Raw genomic sequence first — 27,881 nt, 5'->3', positions numbered from 1 at the left:
GGGGCCATCGGTCCACCCATACAGGGTCATCAGTCAGCCAAGTAATTGGATCAGCAGTGAGTGGAGAATCCAAGGCCCCTAAGAAAAACCCAAACCTTGTCTATCATTTTTTATTTTCACATCAATAGGATAGACAGTTCCTTGTTGATTTGTTCCCAGCCCTTTTGTGGGAAGAAATCCTTGATCCAACATCATATTAGAGACTTGAGAGTTTGGACTATAAAGTAATACTCCCATTTCTTTTAATATATCTCGGCCCCAGAGGTTTAAAGGCAGCCCAGGCAAAACATAAGGCTGGAAATATCCTGAATGGCCCTCACTATCTTGCCATAAAAAAAACTGACTACTTTGCATAGGAGAAGAACTTTGTCCTATTCCGTGAAGTTCTGTAATGGTAGGACTAATGGGCCAACGTTTAGGCCAGTGTACCTGCGTCATAACAGAGACATCAGCTCCAGTGTCTAACAAACCTGAAAAAACCTTTCCATTAATGGTTCATTTCATTTCTGGACGTTCTTTCCCTATCTTCTGAATCCAGTAGGCAGCATTAGACGATCCAAAAGCCTTTGTTTCTCTCTTTTGATGTCGTAAAATTTGTCCATGAGGTACAAAGGGCAAAAGTAGCAATTGTACAATTTTATCACCAGGAGAAATAGTTATTATATTTTTAATAGTTTGTGCCATGACTTTTATTTCTCCTTCGTAGTCAGAATCTGTGACTCCTGGCATAACAGTTAAACCTTTCATGGTGACACTACTTCTTCCCAATAATAGTCCCATCAAACCCTTGGGTAAAGGTCCACAGATGCCCGTAGAGAGGGCCTGAGGACCCATTTCAGGAGTTAATACATATCGGGCGGAGGTACTGAGCTCCAGTCCTGCGCTTCCTGGTGTTGCTCTGGAGAGCGAGGATATTGTATGTTTTTGTTTTTGGTTAATGTCTGATTGATAATTTGAGGAGGATACACAGACATTGCCCTTATTATTTGTTGGGGCCGGGGAAGGCCCTGGGAAGAGTTTCCCGACAGTGGTGGCCCATCCTTGTGGGCCACTGAGCAACAATCTTGTGCCCAATGTTTTCCCCTATTGCATTTAGGGCATAAACCAGGGATTTTCTGACCATCTGGAGGTTTCTGAGTAGGGAAGGAAGGACTAGGGTTAGAATTAAAAGACCTACATTCTCTAGCAAAAGGACCTGCCTTTCCGCATTTAAAACAAGTCTTTGTTTTCTTTTGATTGTTTTTAAACCCCACTTTAGTTAATGCTGCAGCCACAGCAGCACCCTGTATATAAGTAGGCCCAATGTCTGCACAAAGGTGAATATAATCCTCCAATGTTCCCCGTTTTCTCCAAGGTCGAATCGCAGCCTGACACTCATTATTAGCATTTTCAAAAGCAAGTTGCTTAACTACAATTGTACCAGTGAGTCCGTCCACAATGAGTCTCCCCACCGCCTGTGACAACCTATCTACAAAATCAGCATATGGTTCATCAGGTCCCTGTCTAAGTTTTGAAAGATCCTCAGTTTTGTGTGTAGAAGGTCATTTCCTCCAGGCTTGTAATGCCAAATGATTTATTTGAGGATAAGCAACAAAGGGATAAGTTAATTGATCTTGTAAAGAAAGATATTGTCCTTCCCCAATCAGCATATGATAATCAACTGGAATATTATGGGCAGCATTCTTTTCTGCTTGTTCAGCAGCCCGTTCATAAAAATCAAACTTCCATATTAAATGATCTCCACCATTTAAACAAGCTCGTGCAATAGACTTCCAATCAGCGGGGGGAAGAGCTTCTCCTGTCAACCACAGCAGTAGTAAAAGGAGCAGTGGGCCCGTATTGAGCACAGGCAGATTTTCAATCTTTCAAAACTTTCAAAGGGAGAGCCTGATGCCCCCTAGTAGCTTGTTGAGGATTATTAGGATCAGGTCTTTCTATGACGGGACAACAGAAAATAGGATCTTCTCCTCGTTTTATTGCTCCTTGTACAGCGCGCTGCAAGGGACTGAGCATTTTTACAGACGTAGATTTTTGAGGAAGACAGTCCTTATTAACCTGCAGCTTTTTCACTGACTCATCTATCACAGCCATTAGAAAATCATCCTCAGGATATTTCTCTCTTTTATGTTTACAAGCCTCATCTGTTAAGTCAAAATGTTCCTCTTCATCTAAACTATTTAAATTAATTAGCTCTTTCGGTTTAGGAAGTGGCGACACAGTAGTTGATAATACAGTCTCTCCTTCTGTCAGAGGCTTATGTTTTTCTGACTTTACATTCAAATCAACACTATCATGAGAAGAATCTAAACATATTTTTATCAGATTCCACAAACTATATGTAACAACAGGAGTATGAGTAGGCCCTCGAGACTCGTAATAATTTTTTAAATCTTCTCCAACTTTCTGCCAGATTTCTATATCAACAGAGCCGCCATCAGGAAACCAGGGAGATACACCATGGATATGCTGTAAAAATTCAGTCAACAATAAAGTTCAGAAACTTTATTACCCCGAGCTCTAAGCATCAAAAGTAAAACCTGAGCAAATAATTCATACATCTTTGAGCCCTTTTGCCCCATCTTATTTTACTTCTGACTATTGCCTTATGCCTCTAGTCGTTTCACTTTTACTGGTGGCCACACATATTTTGCATAAGGGTTCTCTTACCTGCACTTTCTTTTTCTTTTAATTGCCTTCACGCTTCAGGTCCCTGTTCGAGTGCCACTTGCCGCGGACCAGCCGGAGAAAGAGGATCTCACCGCCCAGGGTCAGAAGGGAAGGGGTAAGGAACTGAAGTAGCACCGACGGATGGGGTCAGAAGGACCAAGACAATTGATGGTTGCAAGGCAAATTTTATTGCGCTACAGTTGCAGATTATCTAGACTAGAAAAAGGAAGGTTGACAGATGGTGGTTTACATTATCTACAGACTGTCTCGGCTCAAGGTTAACTTCCCTGGGAGGAAACCCATAAACCCAGAAGCATCAAAAATAACCTGCATGTGCAGGGGGGAGACAGCTTTGCTTGTCTCATTTTACATTCTTTCTGATCTCTGGGCCCTGGTGATTTATCTCCCATGGAATGGAACAAGGAGGGGAACAAGTAGGGACAGTCCCTTCGAGCAGCGGCGGCATGCCTGGCATGTCCTTACCTGCCCTCAAGGCTGACTGCTTCCCACACGTATGTTGCCTTGTTTAAGCCTCAAGCCCTCGATCCTTTGTTGAAATACAATAATTTCATTCCTATGGTTTTCAATGCCAAAAACTCAACCTCCAGGAGGGCTAAAGTCTAATTTGTACTCCAAACCAAGTAGCAGTGCAGTTCGCTACTACTGAGACTGAATCCATAAAGACTTCAAGACCACGTCCAGAAGACAAGTTATTATATATAATACCCTAGAAGGTCTGAAACATAATTATCATATACATAGCTGGTCCTTCAGAGCTTTTTACCTATAACATGTTTTTTGATGAAAGTTATTTAATGTACTGGAGATAACTGTGACTTACTGATCAAATATTTGAATACTTATACTTACCTGGGATTTCATTTCTGCTGAAAGAAAAAGGTAGAACAGGACTCACTAAAACAAACAAACAAACATTAGAAATGAAAGTAAAAATCTTAACACACACTATCACTTTTGGAAGCAGCATAGAGGGGCAGCCAACGGTAAAACACTGGTGAAATAGGTCAAAACTCTAGGCCAAAAATCCATTATTATTATCATCAGTGACAGTACCACAACTGTGCCCTTCAGAATTAATAATCACTCCTAAGAATCTTCATTTGGCACCAGATGATGCGGTTAAGAGAAACACTCTGGGAGGTTTTGAATCAGACTTGGTTTTTTGTTAGCCAAGTTACAGGAGAATTTTTAAAGTGGGGGGAAGGGAAGAAGGAAACGGACCAGGAAAAGAATTTAAGCCATCATCTATAAACCAACAAAGCACTGATAGTTCCAAACATTATGTCAGACACTAAAATGACTGATATAGGCTCAAGTGGTTTACAAAACCTATAAAAAGACTACACCAGCAAAGTCCCCATTTATCTGTAGAGTTCAGAAACTAAAACAAGGAATATTTTAGCTTAAAAGCTTATCTCAAGAGAATCATACACACTTCACATGAATAAAAATACCTGAAACCAAACATTTTTAAAAGCTCCAATACCCAAAATATAAAGAAAAATATTAATTCAGAAGACTCAATCAATCCATGATAATCACAAAACGGCTGGGCAATCTCTATCTCCCTTCCACACTAACCATCCATCCCATGGAAGACCAAGGGAGATCAGACCTTCCAGACTTACCTTCCAGACCTTCCAGACACCTGGCTGCTGCAAAATTCTAGGGAGACTCCTTGTGGAACAGCAGTTTCCCATCTCTTGTGTCTCTCCCTATCGTGATCATGATCATGCAGGAAGCAAGTCTGGCTGTGCTATTTCTTATCATTGTCTGTCACCCATCTGCAGCATGGTATTGTACAGATAAGGAAAAAGTAGTTCCCTTTCCCCCAGAAGGTTGAGGCTCAGGTACAGGGTAATTCTCCTGTGCACACAGTCATTATTTAGGCCGACTCAGTGACTTCAACAGGCTTAATCATGTGATCAGGTTTGTTGCCAGCTGCGTAATGCTCCCACATCTGTAGATAGAGCCGCTCTAGGTCCATTGTGTATTGTTTGGTGTTGAACAGAGGGCTAGATGTTCTCTGCTTCCAGACTTTGCCACGAATTTTCTTCAGGTATTCTAGATCAGTTCCCAGTTTCACAGCTATGTCTTCATATTCTTGTCTATTTTGAGCAATAAGCTCAAGACAGCCTAAACAAGTGAGCTGGGAAGCTGCAACTCGGGAAGCAAGAGTCTCTCCTGGCATAGTCACCACGGGTGTCCCTGACCAAAGGACATCCATCCCTGTGGTGTGTCCATTACAGAGTGGAGTGTCCAAGCAGACATCAGCCAGCTGGCCTCTCCGAACATGTTCCTCTTTAGGAGCAACAGGTGAAAAAATGATACGCTTCTGGGGAAGGCCCATATTTTGTGCATACTGTTGAATATTAGGTTCTCCTACTGCTGGAAAACGCAACAGCCACAGTACACTATTGGGAACACGCTTCAGAATATTTGCCCACATCTGCAAAGTAGATGGGTCAATTTTATATAACTGATTGAAGTTACAGTACACAATGGCATCTTCCGGTAACCCGTACTGAGAACGTGTGGTTACAATAATGGTACGGGGAACCTCCTCTCCAGTGGCAGCCTTAATGTTGATCTGGGTAGTTGCCAGTCCATTGCTAAGACTGAATCCATTAATTGTTATCTGAATTTGTCCTCTGTTAATCATTTCAGTAACTGCCTCTGCAATAGTATTCATAGGAATGACAGGCATATTAAGAGCCGTATTACTGCTGTCTGCGTTGTCTCCTCCATCAGGACATTTCATCTTGACAATCTGCACATCTGGGAGACTATCAAGAAATGCTTTGAGGTCGATGCCATTCAGCACAATCCGATTGTCATAAATGTGCCCATTGGACTTAAAATCGATGACTGCCTTCTTCTTCAGGTGAGGGAACATATTAGCATGATCACCAATAAAGAAAGTATGGGGCATATAAGCCAGTTTCTCAGAATACTGCTCAGCAACTTCAGCAGGTGAAGTTTCCTGATCAGTGATGATATAATCCATGAAAAGCACGCCACTGGTCCCAGGGTAGCCCAGCCACATTGCCTGAATAGGAGCTGGCCTGAGAGCAAAGAGTTCATTTCGAGCACCCCCGGTATAACCATTCATATTTACAAGGATGTGTATACCATCTTGATGGATGCGATCAGCTGCTTTCCCATTGCATGGAATCTGAGAAAGATCAATGAAATGATGGGCTTCTGCCATCACCTTTGCTCGGAAGTTTGTGCCATCATCTGGGCTCAGGGCATAACAGAATACCTCAAATTTATCAGGATTGTGCATGCCTGGAATAGACTGCATAAGATGAGAAGTAGGATGATTCCCGAAGTCAGAACTCACGTATCCTACACGCAGTCGACCATCACTGAGCTTCAAGTCTTTTGGACGTTCGTACGGTGGTTTATGAAGGACACTGATCTCATCCAAGCAGAGGTTCCCATGGCTCTCAGCAATAGCCTTCCTGAAGCCATGAGAAAGAGGATAGAGCATACTATGATGAGGCTGCACAGAAGGCAACCTATTCTTCTCCAGCTGGTCAGCCACAATGCTGACCAACTTCTTCATTCGCTCATCATACATAGTCTGTCCAATCACAGACAATCTGCAGGCAATGAGCCAAATCACAATAAGCGTCAGGAAAATCAGGTTCAAGCTTCAGAGCAGTGCGATAAGAAGCAATTGCTTCTGGAATATTCCCTGAATACTTGTGAATGGAAGCCAGATTGCTGTGGGCATCCGCAAGTGCAGGGTTAATCTGAATGGCACGAGTATAACACTGCAAGGCTCCCTGAACATCCTGCATCTCCTTTAGAGTGTCTCCCATGTTACAGTAGGCATCAGCAAAGGTAGGACTGATTCGAACAGCCTCCTTATAATGCATCAGAGCTTCCTGCAGTTTTCCCTGCTGCTGCAATACACTTGCTAAATTTGAATGGGCAACAGCAAACTCTGGGAAGACTTCTAATGCTTTACAATACAAGCGAACTGCCTCTTCAAAGTTTCCCTGGTCTCCTTTGATATTGGCTAGGTTATTCAGAGAGTCTGCATGGGTGGGACACAGCCGCAGAGCTGTATTATAACACTCTTCTGCTTCGGCAACACTGCCCTTCTCTTCCAGAGCGTTGGCTAGGTTGCAGTAAGCATCAGGGAAATGTGGTTGCAATTCAATAGCTCGCCTGTAGGTGTCTACTGCCAGATCCATCAGGCCTTGCTCATAGTATACACAAGCCAGGTTGGCATGTACCACTGCATGATTTGGGCTCAAGCTTAGGGCACAAAGGTAAGCTGCCACAGCTCTGTCAAAAATCCGTGCCTCTTTCAAGACATTTCCTAAATTGATATAAGCATCCAGAAAATTGGGGTCAAGGGTGACAGCCTTTTCAAAGTGATGAATTGCAAGCCAAATCTCCCCTTGTGCATTGAAAACACAGCCAAGATTACTCCAAGCTACTGCAAAGTTCGGTTGCGTCTCCATTGCTTTCAAATAACATGCCTTGGCTCCTTCCAAGCGACCCAGGGCTTTGAGCAGGTTCCCCAGGTCACTGCGAACACAGTACAAATCAGGATTGCACTGAAGAGCAGAGACGTAAGCTTGTACTGCCCCTTCCATGTCGCCTGCTGCTACCAAAGCGGCTGCCAGGTTAATATAACCATCGATGAAATCTGGTTTGAGATGCAATGCATGCCGGTAATGCTCAATTGCCTCCTGCAACTGCCCTCTTTCCTTGTACACATTCCCCAAATTCGAATAGGCTTCTGCCAGAAGAGGGTTCTGTTTAATTGCCAGAGTACTAAAGTGGGCAGATCTGTCCAGCCTTTGACACTGGAAGTGTAGAGATGAAAGTAATAAAAGTACTCCAGTATTGTCTGGCTCTTGTCTCCACAGCTGCATGCAGTGTCTCTCAGCTGCCTCAAAATCTCCTGCCTGATACTCTCGATGTACCAACTCAGCTAACCCTTGGAAGGAAAGCATACGTTTCGTTGGTTCTGTGCTGTCGGCCACGTTGCCCACAGAAGACGCCATCTGGAGCTTCTGGAGAGAGTGAGAAAAGGGGGTAATTGAGTCCCGCTGCTGCCACTCCTGGCAAGAATGTTTCTAGAGGTAGCAAATACGAGGGCAGCAGCCATACCACTGCTTTGGCAGGCTTAAGTGGCAGCAACAGTTACACGCACTGAAACTTAGGAACTCTGGTTGGCCATCTACCTCTCACGCTCTTGAAATCTTAATTCTTAACCCTGCCCTCTTCCACCATTTTTCTCCTAATCAGGGAATAAAAATTACCTATACACTTGCCTTAGAAGAAATCAAAAGTCAGTAGTCCAAACACTTTTTAAAATTTTGTTTTCTGTCCAGTTGGAAAGGAAATACATGATTGACTTTACTTCATCATTCACATAGTCAATGTGGAAAACATTAGGGCCGTGAATTTCAATACAGTAAGATCAGAAAATTTTAAATTGGCCTTCCCAAACCACTAATAAGTAACCAATGTTGTATATAATGCTAAAATCTTAGAGACCGAGTTTGATATTTTAAAAGTTCTGAAAGGATTAGCTAATTTCTCCTCATCATACTTCTCATGCCTCAAACCTGAGTATTACTTTTTTAAAATTAAATTTATCTTTATTTATTTATTTTTATTTTGGCTGCGTTGGGTCTTCAATGCTGCGTGCAGACTTTCTCTAGTTGTGGCGAGCGGGGGCTACTCTTTGTTGTGGTGCCTGGGCTTCTCATCACAGCAGCTTCTATTGTTGTTCCACAACTCTATGGGTTCCTTTTTAGGTCCTATGAAGAACCCTAGAAATTAGTTCATGGAATTATAAGTTTTTGCAAAATTGTCAAAAGTGAGACATTTTAACTTCCATCAGGTAAGACCAGCGTCTCTTTCTTTGCCAATTTTCCTTCTATCATATTCCGCTATGTTGGATCATATTGGAATGGCCACAGGCTTTTTTGAAATCTGGCTAAGGAGATTTTCTTTTTTCTGTGGTACGCGGGCCTCTCACTGTTGTGGCCTCTCCCGTTGTGGAGCACAGGCTCTGGACGCACAGGCTCAGCGGCCATGGCTCACGGGCCTAGCCGCTCCGCGGCATGTGGGAGCTTCCCGGACCGGGACACGAACCTGTGTCCCCTGCGTCGGCAGGTGGACTCTCAACCACTGCGCCACCAGGGAAGCCCTAAAGAGATGTTTTAAGTGAGGCTATTATGTGATTTTCAGACACCGCCATATGTAATTGACTATATACTATCGCATTACAGGAATAACTTCCAGTACTCATACTGACTACTCTACTGACTTAACCTAGCACAAGACACAGAAGCATAAGGACAAAAACCACCTTACAATATAGCCATGTCTTGCACTTCACAGCTCTCAAAGCATGTGCGTTTGAAGAAGAAAAAAAGAACTGGAAAGTACAAAACCAGAAGCTAATCTGTGGAAAATTATTTCAATCATCAGGCATGTGAAAGATAAGTCAAAGATTCAGTTCTCATCAATGCTTAGTCAAAACGGAAATTTTCTTCTGTCAAGAATATACTCCAGGGGCTTCCCTGATGGCGCAGTGGTTAAGAAGCCACCTGCCAATGCAGGGGACAAGGGTTCGAATCCTGGTCCGGGAAGATCCCACATGTCACGGAGCAACTAAGCCGGTGTGCCACAACTACGGAACCTGCACTCTAGAGCCCGTGAGCCACGACTATTGAGCCTGCGAGCCACAACTACTGAAGCCTCCGTGCCTAGCGCCCGTGCTCTGCAACAAGAGAAGCCACCGCAATGAGAAGTCTGTGCACCGCAACGAAGAGTAGCCCCCAGTCCCTGCAAGTAGAGAAAGCCTGCGCACAGCAACGAAGACCCAACACAGCCAAAAATAAATAAATAAATGAATGAATGAATGAATGAATATACTCCATCAACAATGTGTGCAATGGAATGGTATGAATGAGTATTTTATCAGAATCCCTGTAATGCACAAACCTATAGCAGTACTGAAATCAGTAATGCATTTATAATAGTAAATACTTATGAGGAAGTAATCCATAGAGGTTTTCTCAAAGTTAACAATGAAAATTAATGTGACATTATCAATAATAAATTGTGAAGCTGAAATAAACTTTTCTAAACTATTAATAACTAGAAGCAAATTCTAATCAACCATGCTACAAGAAATCTATGTCTAAAAACTACAAAGTTTATTTCTTAAAATTTTATTTCGAAAATACATAAACTGTCGTATGAGGAGGCAGTTAAAGAATATATAGCTAAAAGAGTGGGGGAAAAGGTTTATAGAGACACATCTGGCAGTAGTTAATTTTTAAATGTCATTTTTCTAGATTTTGTGACACCTATAGTATTGATATTTGAAAGCATTTAAAAAATTGTAATTTGAAGATTTGCTACTTCCAGGTAGAATAAAATATTTTGAAGCAAAACAACGTTTGCACTGAGAAAAACAAAAAAAGCCAAATAAAATAGCCAGCATTCAATCAAAAAGTTCTAGACAAACCAAGAGATAGAATCATATGGCTAAAATTCTAAGAAAAGAACAGATAATACAAAAATATTTATATAAGATATTGTGTGTCTTTATCAGGAAAAGTCTTTATCAAGAAAAGACTTTAAAATCATCAGAATTAATATTATATTTTATTTATTTGTATATTATATTTATATAGAGATATTTATATATTTATATAAAGAACTTAAAGATAAAGCCCTAGTTAAGGCAGTGACAAGAGCAGTAGCAGTGGGAGTGAAAAGAAATGGTTATATTTAAGCATATTTTGTCAGGAAAAGTCCATGATCAAATGTCTGACTGCATACACGGGATGGATAGACGGAGTGGGAAAAATCAAAGTTAACTATAGAGGTTCTAGTGAAGATGGGGTTGCCGTCACCCAACCCAAGGGGCTGCGATCATCCCCAAGGTCTAGGAGACTCAAAGGGAAGGTCATGGTCAGAGGCAAAGTTAATTGGTGGGAAAATAAGACTCCCAGTCTCTCCATCTCCTTATACCAGTTTTTTTTGTAACATCTTTATCGGAGTATAATTGCTTTACAATGGTGTGTTAGTTTCTGCTTTATAACAAAGTAAATCAGTTATACATATGTCCCCATATCTCCTCCCTCTTGCATCTCCCTCCCTCCCACCCTCCCTATCCCACCCCTCTAGGTGGTCACAAAGCACCGAGCGCATCTCCCTGTGCTATGCGGAAGCTTCCCACTAGCTATCTATTCCTTATACCAGTTTTGTTTTTCTGCTCATATACGTAGCAGCATTTCATTCAAGGGGAAAGTCATTGATCTGACTGGTCAAATTAAACAACATAGTTCAAGGCACATTTACAGTGGTTAGTTCCTCCACAATTTAGAAAGTCACATTCATAATTTCCCTCTTCCTACGCCGCGGAACACACTGGCCATTCCTCCAAAGTTTCCACTCCACAGAGTGGACCAGAGATGACGTGAGCCCAGAACTGAGAGCTTGGCATGAGATGGTGTCAGCCCCACGTAGAGCTCTGGCATAAGTTATAACCCAACCCAGCTCTACAGAGAGCTCTGCATGGAATCCTGGGAGTAAACTCAGCCATAATAATGGGATTCTGTTTTTCATTTGCTTTTCTTCCTTGCTTAACTTTCCCTGGCCACTCTGACAAACAAACTTTCAGGCATTCCTGGGCCACTCACTAACTTTATTCCATTTTATGTCATCCAGATTCCCAAGAAAATTACTAACTATAAGGAGGGAAATTTGGAACATGCTGAGTTTTAGATGCCTGAAATATACAGGTCATTGAATCCAGTGAAGTAGCAAATTATCTGGATCTCAAACATGCCAGTAGAATAGCAGACTAAGCTCAATTTAATGTACTCTTACTGGAGACACACGTAAATTCTGGGTCAATTTTGCAAAAGTTAAAAGGACATAGCTGAGATTAAAAGAAAGAAAGGAACACCTGCATGTTTCAGAAAGTAACAGAGAAATTAAATCCAGAGAAAGAAGAGCGGACTGATGTCTGTGGGTTCCGTTCCTTAGTATAGGCCTTATGTAAATAGGGGCTGGAGCTAGAAATCTAACATTACCTTGAGGCCAGGAATTTATAGACTCAGGATGGAACAATATTGAGAAGTTGGTACAGATATCCTACAGAAATTTCATGAGGAACTGCTTAGTCCATTAAGAGGGCCAAGGGCGGTGGTGAGGAAGATTGATATCTCTTGAAAACCTTCAGGTACAGAAAACATCAACACCTCTGAAAAGTAGGCCTCTCCTTCCCAGCGTTGTGATGGCCAGGTTGTCACTAACCTGTAAGGCCCTGTATGAATCAGAAACTGCAAGGAGAGTAATTCAAAGAAAAACAGATGCAGGATGGGTGTGGCAATAAATCCTAGGACCCTATCAGAAACAAAATTAAAACCACTCTAAAGGGAAATTTTAACAAACCAGAGCAGATAGTATCCTAACCAGAATAGAATAATAATTCTGAGGAAGTTACTTTAGTTATTTAAGTAATATTCAACATCCAGAGCAAAATTCACTTAAGTACTGTACTGGTGGAAACTAGGCAGCACTATGGAGACAATAAAAAGGTGTTTACCATCAAAAAACATCAAGGTAAGAAAGATAATGTCTAATTTTTAATTATCCTGTGGTTTATTGAAATCTTTTGGAAACCCAAAATAGAGAAAACCTAGCAGGCAATGAAGACTTAAATATTTAGAGATTTATCAACTCATCTATAAAAGCTTTATTAATCTCTTCTTTTAATACCACTCCTGAGAGGTATAAATGTGTCCAGTGATAGGGTTGAAGAAGCCTGAGAGAATTTCAATTGTTTACTATTCTTGGTCAGCTATTAAGACCTTTCAGGAGCATCTTGATTTTCATGGCATCATCCAACAAAAAGCAGGATATTTTACAGAAAGTCCTGGTCCACTTTTTGGCTTGCCTTTGTGTTTATGTTTTTGGTTTTCTCACATTGGGCGGTACATTAGGCTACCTATTGCACACTCCCTCATTCATGCATGCATTCATTCAAACAATATTTACTGAGTTGAGATATTTAATTAACACCCAATAAATGATGTTTAGATGAATGAATGCGCTTTTTATCAAAGTAAGTGTAAGTACTGAGAAAAATTACAGAATGTATGATCCCAGCCCCACAAAAGCGTATAATTGTGTTGAGGATATAACATATGCTGGTGAAATAACTAATATATCATATTGGACAGTTTCTAAGTTCAAAAATGAGTTTTTGTAAATAATCAGAGCCTAAGGAGGACAAAGAAGGGACAGTTCATTATGGGTTGAATCTATCAATAAATGTACATTTCAGATGAGATTTGAGATTGACCTTAAAGAAAGAAGAGGACTTAGATATATGAACAGAGAACAAGAAAGGCATGGTGATAGCATGTGCATAGATAGTGTGGCCAACATTTATGTTCTTCATTAAAGACAGTCAGAGATAACCCAAATGTAACTGTTTCCATGGGTCCATTCTCAGTATCCAAACAAAACAGCAAATCCTATCTTAGTAAAACTAATGAAAAACACAGTCTTTAACAAAGACATTGTGAAGGAAAGGGGGAGAGAAAGGCTTGCGTCCCACACCACACAACAAAACTTATTTAATTATTTGTTTCATTTTCTCCCTCTGAAAATTTCCTCTCCCTCTCTCTGTACGTCTCTCTTCTCCCACCACATCTGGCCACACTCTACCAGCCACCTTTCCAGATCTTCCCAGAACTCTCCATCCTAGTTTCATTATGCCACAAGTTAAACATCTCACAGGTCTCCAGGATGCATCCTCATCACTTATTCCACAAAGACAAACAAAGGACACTTCTCAGGATCAAGTTTCTTGGAAGGAAGAGGTCACGAGGAGTGATTATAAATAATATAAGGTGGAGAGCAGTGACTTAAAATACCGTCTTTCCTCTTAGAATGTGAATACAGGGAACTTTGGGAAACTAGAAAATCTAGAAAGGATTCATTGATAATTATTTATTTTCAATGAATAAAATAAAATGTAATAATACGGATAAACTCTGACAGATTAACTTTTTCAAAAGTTGCTTTCACACACCTTCACTATTGGGATGTTTCATAAACACATCTTTCTTCTTTCTTTGCAGATACTGGCACCAAACTTTCAAACAATAAGAACCTTCCCATAAGTCCCTTACCAGGCAAGATTAAGGTATAACAATCCAAACAGATTTTTGAAGAAGATAACTGGTTGAAAGCACAGGAAAAGAGCTAGGTTTCTCTTTTTCAACAGTCACATAATGAGTCATGTGGGAATTGGTTTACAAAGTCTCTCTCCATGAGGGGCTAAGGTTAAGATTAGAACTTCTGAGGCCAGAAGAGCAAAATAACTACAACAACACACATATTTTCAAGAGCCGCCCTTTGGTTGTGAGGGATTGATTTTTCCCACGCTTTTTTCAGCAACCCAACTGGTGTCTTTAGTAAATGACATAGGAGAATACAGTGTGGCCAAGAAGGCTTAGATTTCCTTAGCCCCAAGTCAGATATTCTCAAGTGACTGTCCACTCAAAAAGAGAGATTTACAAGAGGAAACTGGATACAACTGAGTGTACTTTTATTTCAACCCTTTACCTGAATGTTTTGTTTTGATTTCAGTTCTCCACTGAAGTTGCCTACATTAATATATTTTTAAGAACATTTCCTTAAGTTGAAGTATTCATTCAGTATATTCATTTACTATAATTGAGAAAAGCCAAATGACTTAGGCAAATTCATTTCTATATTGCCACAGCAGTGTATTGTGAACTAAATGACACCTGGCAGTTCTTTACTCAGATACTAACTCAATTAGAAGGCAGAACAAGGATACCTACCCATTCAGGGAAGGAAACGTCACTTAGCCTCTGTAGCTGTCTTAGGTCTCTTATCATCACAGTAGCAAACTGAAGACTAAAAACCATACGATCATCTCAATAGATGCAGAAAAAGCTTTTGAAAAAATTCAATATCCATTCATGGTAAAAACTCTCCAGAAAGTGGGCATAGAGGGAACATACCTCAACATAATAAAGGCCAAAAATGACAAGCCCACAGCTAACATACTCAATGGTGAAAAGCTGAAAGCATTTCCCCTAAGATCAGGAACAAGACAAGGATGCCCACTCTCACCACTTTTATTGAACAGAGTTTTGGAAGTCCTCGCCACAGCAATCAGACAAGAAAAAATAAATAAATAAAAGGACTCCAAAATGAAAAGGAAAAAGTAAAACTGTCACTGTTTGCAGATGGCATGATACATAGAAAATCTGAAAGACACCATCAAAAACCTATTCGAGCTCAAACATGAACTTGGTAAACTTGCAGGATACAATAGATTTCCATATATAAATTTTGTATTTTTATACACTCACAGTGAACTATCAGAAAGAGAAATTAAGGAAACAATCCCATTTACAATCGCATAAAAAAGAATAAAATACATAAGAATAAACCTGCCTAAGGAGGTAAAAGACCTGTACCCAGGAAACTATATGACTCTCATAAAAGAAATGAAAGATGACACAAACAGCTGGAAAGATATACCATGGTCACGGATTGGAAGAATTAATATTGTTAAAATGACCATCATACCCAAGGAGATCTACGCATTCAATGCAGTCTGTATCAACATATCAAGGGCATTTTCCACAGACCTAGAACAAATAATTTTAAAATTTGTATGGAAACACAAAAGATCCTGAATAGCTAAAACAGTCTTGAGAAAGAAGAACACAACTGGAGGAATCATGCTCCCTGGCTTCAGACTGTGCTACAAACCTACAGTAATCAAAACAGTATGGTACCGGCACAAAAACATCCATCACTGGAACAGAATAGAGAGCCCAGAAAGAAACCCATGCACTTATGGTCAATGAATCTATGACAAAAGAGGCAAGAATATGCAATGGAGAAAAGTCTGGGCTTCCTTAGGGATGGTTTCATCAATTAATTTGTTTTCTTAAATGGACCATACTTTTCCATGTCTTTGTATACCTTGTGATTTTTTTGGTTGAACATTTGGCTTTCAAATATTGTAATGTGGTGTCTATGGAAATCAGATTCTCCCACTTTCCCAGGGTTTTCTGGGCTTTGGATTGTTGAAGGCTGTAGTAGTCTGTTTGTTTAGGGACCTTTCCAAACTAGTTTTGCAATGAATGTACTCCTTATCGTATGTAGGCACTGAAGTCTCTGTTCCTTTAGTTCATGTTTAGCTAATGTTTTGACAGAGATGTCCTTGAATTCCTGCACCTAAGACAAACAAAAACAAATATACACAAGCACATCCACATGCACACTCAAAACCACACACCTCTCCCCATTTTGCAGATTGCTGGATCACTCCTTCAACATTTAGCTGACCTGCACTGAGTTCAGGGCTCAGCCCATGGTAAAAGCTTAGAGACTCCTCTGGTGTTTTCAGAGCATGCATCTGATCTTGAGTATGCATGTGGCTTTCTTAATTTCTCTGGACACATGTGTACTTTTTGTATGTTCTAAGTTCCCAAAGAATCTCCCCCAACTTTTGCTCCTGCGTCTTATGTGGTCTATTGTATTTCAATGCACAGTCTTCTGCCCCAGCCATCTGTGCTTTGTCAGTTCACCTTGCACTTTTTTTGAGCAATGACCGCTGCTTTTCCAGACTGTGTTCCAGGTTAGCTAAGACAGAGATAAGCATCTTGTGTCAGTCCTTCAGGTAGCTCCCAGACAGGTTAGAACAGATACACATAATAATCCGAGAGTATGGGCTCTTCTGCTCCCTCCTGAAGCAGGATTGAGGGCCCCATACTACGAATGGTCTGCTGCTACTTTAAGACTATCACTGCATTAAGACCCCACCACTTTAAGACCATCACTACACTAAGTGTAGATGGGGCAAGGGCAAGTAAAAATGCCACAAAGCTTTCCTGCCATTTTCAAATTGCCTCTTCCCTGGTTCAGTATGTGTTTGCTTGCTGTAAATCTTTGCCTGATTTCAGGACTAAGAGAAACTCAAGGAACGCCACAACAAGAAACAGTATAATCAAACTCTCAGATGCCAAAAGACAGAGAAAGAATCTTTACTCCCAAAGGAGAAAGAAAAAACAAATTTGTTACAAAGCAGGGATCCTCAAAAAGATTCATAGCTAATTTCCTATCTGAAACCATGGAGGCAAGAGGCCAGACATATTTAAAGTGCTGAAAGAAAAAAACTGTCCACCAAGAATTCTATATTTGGCCAAACTGGTTTCAAAACGTAGGGAGAAATTAACACATTCCCAGATGAACAAAGGCTGAGGGCGTTTGTTTTACAACTTCCTAACACTGCCCTATGACAAATGCTAAATTGAACCTTCAGGTTGAAATGAAAGGACACTAGACAGCAACTCGAAGCTGTATAAAGAAATAGAACTCTCCAGTAAAGATAAATACATGGGCAGATACTAAAGCCAGTATTGTGCTACTGGCTTGTAACTCTACTTTTTATTTCTTACATGATTGAAAAAACAAATGCATAAAATAATCATAAATCCATGTTATTGGGCTCACAAAGTATAAAGGTGTAATTTTGTGACAACAATAATGTAAGGAGGAGGAATGGAACTGTAGAGGAACAGAGTTTCTGTGTGCTATTGAAGTTGGTTTCAATTCAAATGATACTGGTTGAACTTTAGAAGGGTAAATGTAATCTTCTTGATAACCACAAAGAAAATATCAATAGACTATATGCAAAAAGAAATGAAAAAGGAATCAAGAGTTCACTACAACAAAATCGGCTAAGCACAGAAGAAGTCAGTAATGGAGTAAATGAGGGGCAAAAAATGCATAAGACATACAGAAAACAACCAGGAAACAGACAGAATTAAGTTCTTCCTCATCAGTAATTTTTGAAAAAGTAAGTGGATTAAGCTCTCCAATAAAAAGATAAAAATTGGCGGGCTTCCCTGGTGGCGCAGTGGTTGAGAGTCCGCCTGCCGATGCAGGGGACACGGGTTCGTGGAGGATCCCACATGCCGCGGAGCGGCTGGGTCCGTGAGCCATGGCCGCTGAGCCTGCGATTCCGGAGCCTGTGCTCCGCAACGGGAGAGGCCACAACAGTGAGAGGCCCGCGTACCACAAAAAAAAAAAAAAAAAAAAAAAAGATAAATATTGGCAGAATGGACTTTAAAAACATCCATAATCCAAGTATATGCTGCCCGCAAAAAACTCACTTGATTTCAAGAGACACAAGTTAGTTGAAAGTTAAAGCACAGAATAAAATATCCCATGCAAATAGTAACAAAAAGAAAGAAAGAGAGAGAGAGAAAAAGGAAGGAAGGAAGGAAGGAAGATAGATCTGGGATGGCTACATTAATATCACACAAAATAAACTTTAAATCAAAAACTATCACAAGAGGAAAAGGAGGCCACTATATGTTGATAACAAGTTCAATCTATCAAGAAGATATAACAACTATAAACATATATGTACCAAACATCCCCCAAATATGTGAAGCAGACATTGACAGAATTGAAGGAAGAAATAGATAGTTCTAAAATAATAGTTGGAGATCAATACCTTGCTTTCAATAATGGATAACACATCTAGACAGAAGATCAGTAGAGAGGCAGGGGGACTGAATAACACATTTAACCAACTAAACCTAACAGCCATATATAGATCACTCCACTCAACAACAGCAGAATACACATTTTTCTCAAGTACACATGGAACATTCTCCAGGAAAGACCATATGTTACGCCACAATACAAGTACCAATACATTTTTAAGAAACTGAAATCATACAAAGTATCTTCTTTAGCCACAGTGAAAGGAAGGTAGAAATCAATAACAGAACCATTGGTAGCCATTTCCCATCATGCCTGCCACACATGATATAAAGCAATGAAGGGAAAAACATAATTGACCATTTAGAAAAGTGGGAAAGAGGACATATCATTGACACAGAGTGTGTGCTGTTTCCCGTTGTCAGAGATAGAAATAAATTAGCATCATTTATTCATTAGTGTGTTAATTTCTTGGTCAATCATTGCGCAGCCAGTGTTTCTGCCTGATGGGAAGATTTCCTATACTCAGTGTTGAGTGGAGACAACCTTGAAAGGGACATTTAAAAGGATTATACTGTGATGGGCTTAGCAGTAGCCTTCCTCCTATGCCAGTATTTAGGCTGGGGTATTTCCATGCAGTGTGTACAACCGTAGGCCCCAGGTCACCAGAATTTAGTTGGATTCGTTTTCTTAATACATTCCCTCAGTACTTTGTCTTTTATTTGACTGTTGCATTTACTTCATTCTTTATTATCACTGCGAAACAACTTTGTTTCCTGTTCAGATGCCAAAAAGTGGATATCAATACCTCCTGAGTTTTACACATCACAGATCTGTTTTACATATCAGAGACAGAGACAGCAACTATTTCCAATGACTTTGAGACATGCTTTGAACATGCGATTAACATGTTGAGTGTTGAAATGTGTGTCGAGCTCATTATACTTGCTCCAAAAGGTTTCAAACTGCAAAGATTTAAAAATCTTTGTCTTTGAATAGTTTTCCTGTGCTGTCCCTTTGTGTCAGACTGTTAATGTGCAGTCTGGCACCTTCAAATAATGTGGCTTTGTAACCAATTATTTACATGTTGTTTTATCCACAGAGAATCTTTTCTTTTTTAAATAAATTTATTTATTTTTGGCTGTGTTGGGTCTTTGTTGCTGCACATGGGCTTTCTCTAGTTGGGGCGAGTGGGGGCTACTCTACATTGTGGTGTGCGGGCTCCTCATTGCTGTGGCTTCTCTCGTTGCAGAGCATGGGCTCTAGGAGCTGGGGTTTCAGTAGTTGTGGCACGCGGGCTTCAGTAGTTGTGGCTCATTGGCCCTAGAGCACAGGCTCAATAATTGTGGCGCACGGGCTTAGTTGCTCCGCGGCATGTGGGATCTTCCCAGACCAGGGCCCGAACCCATGTCCCCTGCACTGGCAGGAGGATTCCCAACCACTGTGCCACCAGGGAAGTCCCCACACAGAGAAGCTTAAGGTCAAAACATACAACTCGATTAACTACACGTCCTCCTGTTCACATTTCCCTCATCTTTTCTTCATCTTCTATGTTTCCTTGGCACTGTTTATATTAAGTGCTTTTGCCATTATATTTGATTGTCTGTATTCCGGTGAGTTACCACAATGCTTTATGAGACACGGTAGGATATAAATGCATTTAAGATATATATATTTTATATATATATATATATTTTATATATATATTTTATATATATATATTTTATATATATATATATAATTTGCTTTAGTGCAGTGTTTTTTGTTTTCTGTACTGAATTCATTAGCATGGGTCGGTATAAAATTTAGCATAGGTCAATATGTAATTTGTAAACTAATAAGGTCTTAAAAGTGAGGAATTAATAAGTCTTTTAAATTTAATTATTTATTGTAAAGAGCAGAATAGCATACATAAACAGGTGCCTAAGGAAAACTTGTATTCTAATATGGAACTCTCATGAACACCTTTTTTTTTTTTCTTCTAACGGTATGATAGTAGGCCATTTGCTTATTTTTATGGCTTTAACTTTACAACAATGAAATATTCGTAAATTTTAAAAAGTATTTTTCTTTATTTGATGCGGGTGGGATACTGGAGAAATGAAAGGTCAAACACCTATTGAGGAATCCATACTTGTCTATATATTGTGTACTTTTATTTCAATAACTGATTTAAAATTCCTAAAAGGATGCTATAATAAGTTATTGTGCCATTTTACAGACTGAATTAAGTGAATTTCAGGGAGGTATGAAACTTGCCTAAGGCTATCCAGCTACCAAGCGGTAGAAGTGAGAATTAAATCCAGGTATACCTATCGCCAAAGTTTCTGCTCATCTCTTTACATCATCCACTTTTAATAGCCAATGCTTTCCTGCTTACAAATATGACTGAGGTTTCCAGACAGTCAACAGTCCTTTTTAATCAGATAGAAAACTTACTGTTGATTCTCTAAAGACATATTCCTTTTCCATTAAGTGACTTTAGTTGTTCAAATAATACTTCCAGACAGTAGTAATCATACAGCTGGAGACTAAGAACAGAACTCAGGGATGTGTCTAGCAGTCAGTAAAGACCAACTGGGCTCACTGATGATATTTACGGTCATTTCCTCTAGACTAACATAATCTTATTATAAGACCCTAATAATTCACAGTACTGCCCTTGCCTGATTGTTTGTTCTTCTCCCTCTATCACTCTCTCTTTCCCCATATTATTATTATTTTTGGCAATTTTTGGTGAATTAAATTCAGGGATTAGTATTCAGGAGTACTCGTCACAAAAGCAGAGAATCTTAGCTCACACCAAAGGAAGAAAATAGAGAAAAAGTATAAATTATATGAATACACACACATACACACATGTGCCAACTATATGCTGCACTTCTCCAAAATCTATTCGGTATCTGCACATTTACTGTATATTAGCAGTAAGAGCAGAAATGAGCGTAACGCTCTGTTTACAAGGCACAGAAAACAGACCCAAATATGGAAATTACTAGCAATAAGAATGGGGAAGAAAGACTACAACAAGGAATGTAGATGATATTTTTGTTTCCTAGCTATGATGCCAAATATTGAACTTTCAACTTGAGACAAGGAGGCCATAAAAAGTTGTATGAGTTTCCTAGAGCTGCCATGACAAAGTACCAGAGACTGAGGAGGTTAAACAACAGAAATTTACTCACTCACAGGTCTAGAGGCTAGAAATCTGAGATAAGGTGTCAGCAGGATTGATTTCTTCTCAAGTATCTCTTCTTGGTTTGTAGATGCCATGTTTTCCTTTTGTCTTCACATGGTCTTCTCTCTGTGCATGTCTGTGTCCTAATATTTTCTTTTTATAAGGACACCAGTCATATTGGATTAGAGCCCACCCATTTGACCTCATTTGACCTCAATTACCTACTTAAGGGCCTTATCTCCAAATACAGTCATATTACGAGGTATTGGGGGTTAAGACTTCCACATATTAACTTGAGCAGGACACAATTCAGCTGATAATAGAAGATAAGAGTAATTTAAGCAAGTAAGTAACTATTGTTTACAGTGAGTTGCTTAAGGATATGAATTTACTCAAGAAAAACAAGAAATTACATAACACTGTATGTTATACAAAGATATTAAATTAACCATCATAACATCCTGTGAGATGGGCATTAAATTAGACTAAGCAAGATGAAGCAACTTATCCAGAATTGTATAGTTGGTACTTTCCAGAATTTAAACCAGGTATTTTCCCAGTTCCATTCTACGTTATATATTCATTTCATTATTTGAAATGAATTTTGAGTCTTCATTTTGCTTCGTTTCTGAAGTTATATGGGGATAGAATGGAGTTGGATATTTTCAGTGACATTAACACATGGGGAAGGAAATTGAGTCCAGAAGCTTCAGCAATGTTTCCATGGAGAACACTAACAACAGAACCAGAAACACCATTACCCTTTTGGTTCAGTGATCTTTCCTGAAGCACTACAAGAATCAATTTTAAGAAGCCCAGTGTTTTCCAAACTTTCACCAATGGGCTCTGTAGGGTCCTCTAACAGTATCTAAGAGACTAAGTAGTTTCTCATCCCAAGCCACTTAAGACAAGGAGTTCTGATTGTTCTCTGTGAGGAAATCAAGTGACAATCATAGCTGGTGATTTAGGATAGTTTCTTCAGGGCCCAGGCAAAACCTAATACACAGTAATAATCATTGTTAACTGCATCTTTGACAAGGATTAATCAGGTATCAGAGAGGTCTATAAATTGGGAGAAATTATGATCAAAGAGAAACATAGACCACAGATATTTAATTAATGCTCAATTATTTATGAGTTTAACTTTGGTTAACCTAATTTTCCTTCTTCTAGACAATTTCCAATTCGTCTCCACAAAGAGACCAGAATAATCACCTTCCAATACAAGAATTATTGTGTTGCTTTAATTTAAAGCATGCAGTGACTTCTACATTCACTCCACCAAGTTTTGCCAGGAGAGAAAAGGAGACGTGATATTTTGTCTTGAATTAGATATGCCACCATACGTGACTTAGCTCATCCTACTGGAAGCACTTTGAGGGCAGGTTCTACAGTCTTGTCTTACATTCTCTATGGAATCAAGCCAAGGGAATCACACACAGTTACAGCTGGGAAAACATCTGTTCTGGGTTAATACTTTTAGCCTTTACCACCAAGACTTTATCACCAAGACCTATCTTTACAGTCTCGAAACAGGAGACCTTCTTGCCTTCCCTTTTCATATTGACTAGGAAGGTAAAGGGAAGAACTGAGAAGTACCCAAAGTCAGCTAGCAGCCAGCACAGATAAATCATCTGTGGAGATAGTGTTTCTTTCAAAAGATATAAACATAAGAGGAAGTCCTAGTGTTTGAAACAACTGTGCATAATAAAATTGCATGAAAACCTAGAAATCCAGATGCAGATCAGTAACATATTGGTTAAATGAGCTGTTATGTTCCTGCAATGGACAAGTGTACATACATTAAGAAGAACGAGATACTCTTTTCTATGAGATTCTCTTTTCACTGAACTCATCAGTGCTGCAAACACAATGTTACATAATACTTTTTCTTTAACATTATATCAGGCATCCTCATCTTGTCCTGCATTTATTGCCAGTGTTACTAAAGTCTATCACTTACCTCTTTCTCTTTTAGACATATAATTTCTTCTTATTTTGGAAGCATTCATCAATCCCTATTTTACTCTTTCTTTTAAATTACAAATGAATATTGAATTTTATAAAATATCTTTTGGGGGATATTTCAAGTGATTGTATACTTTTGCTCTCCTTTGACCTTGTTATATGGTAAATTATATTTTGTTATTTTATATTATGCTATTTATTATATACTGTGTTATGTTTACTAATGACATTTATTATATTATAATTACATTATTTTTAAGGTAGCATTTTGTTTTAGATAGACAAAACAACCAGTGGAATAGGAAGCATCTTAAAATTAGATGCAAGAGCATAAGGGAATTGAGATTAAAATAAAATTCACGTTTTGGATCAGCAGCAAAAATTATTCAACAGAAGTGGGAAAATATGGCTATCATAGAATTACTAAATTCTAGACACAGCAACTAGTTAAAAGTGAAAAAATAATGAAAGTGTAAAAGTATCAGAAACCTGGGAGACTTGAAATAAATTATTCATGAGGAATACCTTTCTAAGATACAAAGAAAAAAGGATACATTTAATTATATAAGAATTAAAATTTTCCTCATGGCAAAATGCACTACAAAGGTCAGAAAACAAGCAAAAGAAATTGGGAAATATATTTAGAAATGGATATGCCTCCTTTACAACTTTTGAGAGAAGCACCTGTTTCTTTTTCCTTTAACCTGTTATGTGGGTATTAATCTATAATGTAAGTGCATGGTTCCTTTCCTTTAACCTGCAATGTGAGATTTAATCTGTATGGTAAGTGCATGGTTCCTTTCCTTTCATCTGTAATGTGAGCATCAACATGGGGCACTGTTTCCAAGCACAGACTTTGGATGTTCCTGTACTGGTCCCGTCACTGACCATCCACAAAAACTTACAAATGCTGCTTTACTTTCCTGGGGGTTAGAGTCTTAGCTAAGAAATGGAAGCAAAATAGAACTTTCCCCCAGGGATGATAGAAGGTTTAAAGGAGTAAATATGTAAGTGACTTAGCACAGTGCCTAGTACAAGAGAGATCAATATAAGTACATAGCAATTTTTTAAAGAGACACATGAAAGAAATAAAATGTGGTGATTTCAATCTATTGATATATATTCTTGACATTAAACTACATTGGATGACCTAACTTGCTCGTGCTTTTTCTTACTCTAGTGAACTTGGGTAGCTAATATCATAGTTTAAAATTTTTCCTTTTATATTTACAAGTAAATTTGACCTGTAAATTTCTTTTTCCTTACAGTCCTAATCTATTTTCAGTATTAGCATTATATAGACTTCGTAAGATGAATAAAGGAGCATTCTTCCTTTGCTACTCCCTAGAAGTTTTTCTTTGTTAATATTGATGTTATCTGTTTAACAGAAGTTGGATAGAATTCACCTCCCAAATGATCTGGCCGGGTCTGGTATTTTCTTGGTGAAAGCTTGTAAACTATTGACTTAATTCCTTTACTGGTGCAAGAACTCCAGCTACAAATTTCCTCTTGTGTCAGTTTTGGTAAACTTTAGGAGCTAGGAAATTGTCCACTTTACAGAAATGTTCAAATTTACTGGCATTTCATATATTCTCTGTTTGTACTCTCTGCTATAACACTGTCCTGATTCTTTCTGTATATTGTTTACTTACATTTTTGTTTTGCTTAATCAAAGTTTGTTTTTTTAAATCTTTTCAAAGAATATTCTTTTGACTTACTAAATCACCTCAATTTTATACTTCTTTCTGTTTTATTAAGTTCTGCTCATATCTTTATTGTCTATTTTTCTATGTTCTCAGGGTTTATTGTTTTACTCTTCTGATGTCAATTAAAACACTTGGTTATTAATTTTAATAAATCTTTTTAGTTATAAATAGTTGAACTTTTTGAAGGTTCCAGCTTAGTTGTACGTATCTAAGGGTCAGCTCCTCCTCACAGTTGCTGGCCTAAGGCTTAGTTGACCCTATAGCAATGTATATACTGACATTTTTTCCCCTCGACTTTCTGTGTTTTGCTACTTCTCACTTCTCTTTGCAGAGAAGCCCTTTGAAATACCCTTAACTTATCTTACAGCCAATAAGTCTTTAAAATACTGTGTATTTTTTAAGATAAATCAACTTATATAATTAGGCAGGAAATCTGATCTGCCATATTTTTAAAAACAGCATAATTTCACTCTTCTCCACGATTAATCTGCTGTATTACACGACCTTCGAGTTTTTAGCTTTATCAATGACATGTACTTTAAAAATGTTTGAAAGATCCTACCCAGTCTTTTAAAACATCCTCGCTCCTTGTTTCAGTTCTAGTTTTATGTATATTTTCTGCCTGGCACCTGATTATTCCAACATCTGATGGATGGCCTTGGGAATCTAATTCTGGTATTGATTGTTTTTGCTGATTCTCTCCACTTGTAGCTGATTTCTTCATTATTGTGTAAATTTAGATCATGAGCTCACGTTTAGCTAAACTTTATCTGTGGGAACGCTATAGGCCTGTGTTGAAGGTCTACCTCTCCAGAAAGGGTTTAGTTTTGTGTTTGGAATACCACCGATTTGGGAGCATTTTAAGTTAATTTCTTAGCTTCTGTTTGCAAGACCGCAAATAAATTTGCAACCCAAACACTGTGAACACAGATCTGCGGTTCAGAATTCTCAAGATTTCCTACCTGTTTCCTACCCAGAGCAGAGGCCAAGAGAATTTGCTCTTAGTCTCCCTTTGCCAGCAGATATTTTTTTCTCCTGGCACACCCTTTCATTACAGGTGAAGCCAGGGATAGGTAGGTTTAGTTCTAACTTCCCATCTAGTAGGGATGGAGTCTTACCTCCTGCCTCCCATGTGGTCATGGCCATTTAAAAACAAGTCTCTATACCAGGTGTGTCATTCAACTACGGCCTGTATTCCAAATCCAGACAGCTGCCTATTTTTTATGGCCTATGAGCTATGAATAATTTTCACGTTTTAACTGGTAACATTTTAAATGGTTACCTAAGTACCTAAATAATATCCTCAATTTTGCCTCTTTGGTCTACAAAGCCTAAAATATTTGCCATTTGGCTCCATAAAAACAGGATTTCCAGCTTCTGTTCTATGCTAGCAAGATCTTCAATCCACTCTTAATAGAGCTATCACTCTCACACATGGACCACCCTTCCTTCATGGGTCCTGGACATTTCGACTGCACACTTCCAAAATCAACCACGCACTTAAAAATAAGTTGTGTACATTTAACCTAGCATACCTAACCCATTTCTTTTAGGAGAGTTTTTCAAGTAATCTTGCCCACCGTATTCTTCAGAACTTCATTAATAATGGCAAAAAACCGGGCTTACCTGGTGGCACGGTGGTTGAGAGTCCGCCTGCCGATGCAGGGGACACGGGTTCGTGCCCCGGTCCGGGAAGGTCCCATATGCCGCAGAGCGGCTCGGCCTGTGAGCCATGGCCGCTGAGCCTGTGCGTCCGGAGCCTGTGCTCCGCAACGGGAGAGGCCGCAACAGCGAGAGGCTTACGTACCAAAAAAAAAACAAACAAAAAACAAAAAAAGGCAAAAAATTAAAACAACATTCAACAAAAATGCGAAATGTTCATAACAATTATAGAAGCACATACAGTAGAAAACTATAAACTGTTATTGAAACAGTGAGACATAACTTTTTATTCCTAAAGAACTATATTTAGGTCCCTTTTGTTTAAATAAGTATATTTCTGTGTATGTATGTATACAGTCATGTGTTTATATACACATACATTATTTGTATATTTATATAAACATATGAAATACATACCTATACACATACCTTTGATTTATATTTGTATACATAGACAGGAATATAATTATATATTATATATTTATATACATTCAACTGAAAACTGGTAGTATACATATATATCGTGTATAAACGTGTGTCTACGTGCATGTGTAGAAAAGCGGGTTGAGAGATATGGAAGCATGAGTTAGACAGGGTTCAAGATTTTAAAAGTACTTATGTGTAGGTAGTGAGGTTAAGGCCCATTTGATTGAAAATATTGCATATTTTTACATCAATTGTTATGATGACCAGATTCCTATGTCAATAAAATTATAAATAGCTATACATACTCGTATGTGTAATGTATAACTAGAAGATATATAGTTTTATATATGTATTATATTTATATTATATAATACAATTATACTAATACATTATATATATATATAGAATATATTAACTATAGTGTATTATATCAGATAATAATAATTATATATTTATATATTATGATATAATTGTTTTATAATCAATATTACAGGATATATCATATTAATATTATGAACATATTAACCATAGAAATACATTTCATTACTCATATATTTTGTATATAATATATGCTAGGCAAAAATATATATTAATATAATACATAATTGTTATACACTAATATAAATATTAGTATATTACACTTATACATCAATATAATATTTAATATTGGTATATTTATATTATTT

At 38.6% G+C, this 27,881-nt stretch overlaps 1 long non-coding RNA gene and 1 pseudogene across 1 annotated transcript; one reads left to right on the top strand and one right to left on the bottom strand.

The window, feature by feature from the left end:
* Positions 1 to 13: 13 nt before the first annotated feature.
* Positions 14 to 26,665, bottom strand: LOC137218104 (UDP-N-acetylglucosamine--peptide N-acetylglucosaminyltransferase 110 kDa subunit pseudogene; annotated as a pseudogene).
* On the top strand, positions 1,914 to 19,395 carry LOC137218108 (uncharacterized). Its single transcript, XR_010940466.1, has 4 exons — positions 1,914 to 2,782; positions 5,440 to 5,572; positions 7,581 to 7,736; positions 13,836 to 19,395. It is a non-coding gene; the product is annotated as an uncharacterized lncRNA (long non-coding RNA).
* Positions 26,666 to 27,881: the final 1,216 nt, after the last annotated feature.

This window comes from Pseudorca crassidens, unplaced genomic scaffold (genome assembly GCF_039906515.1).
Source record: "Pseudorca crassidens isolate mPseCra1 unplaced genomic scaffold, mPseCra1.hap1 Scaffold_189, whole genome shotgun sequence".
In the NCBI taxonomy this organism is placed as follows: Eukaryota; Metazoa; Chordata; class Mammalia; order Artiodactyla; family Delphinidae; genus Pseudorca; species Pseudorca crassidens.
Note: the sequence above shows the minus strand (reverse complement) of the source record. Positions and strands in the feature narration are given on the sequence as shown.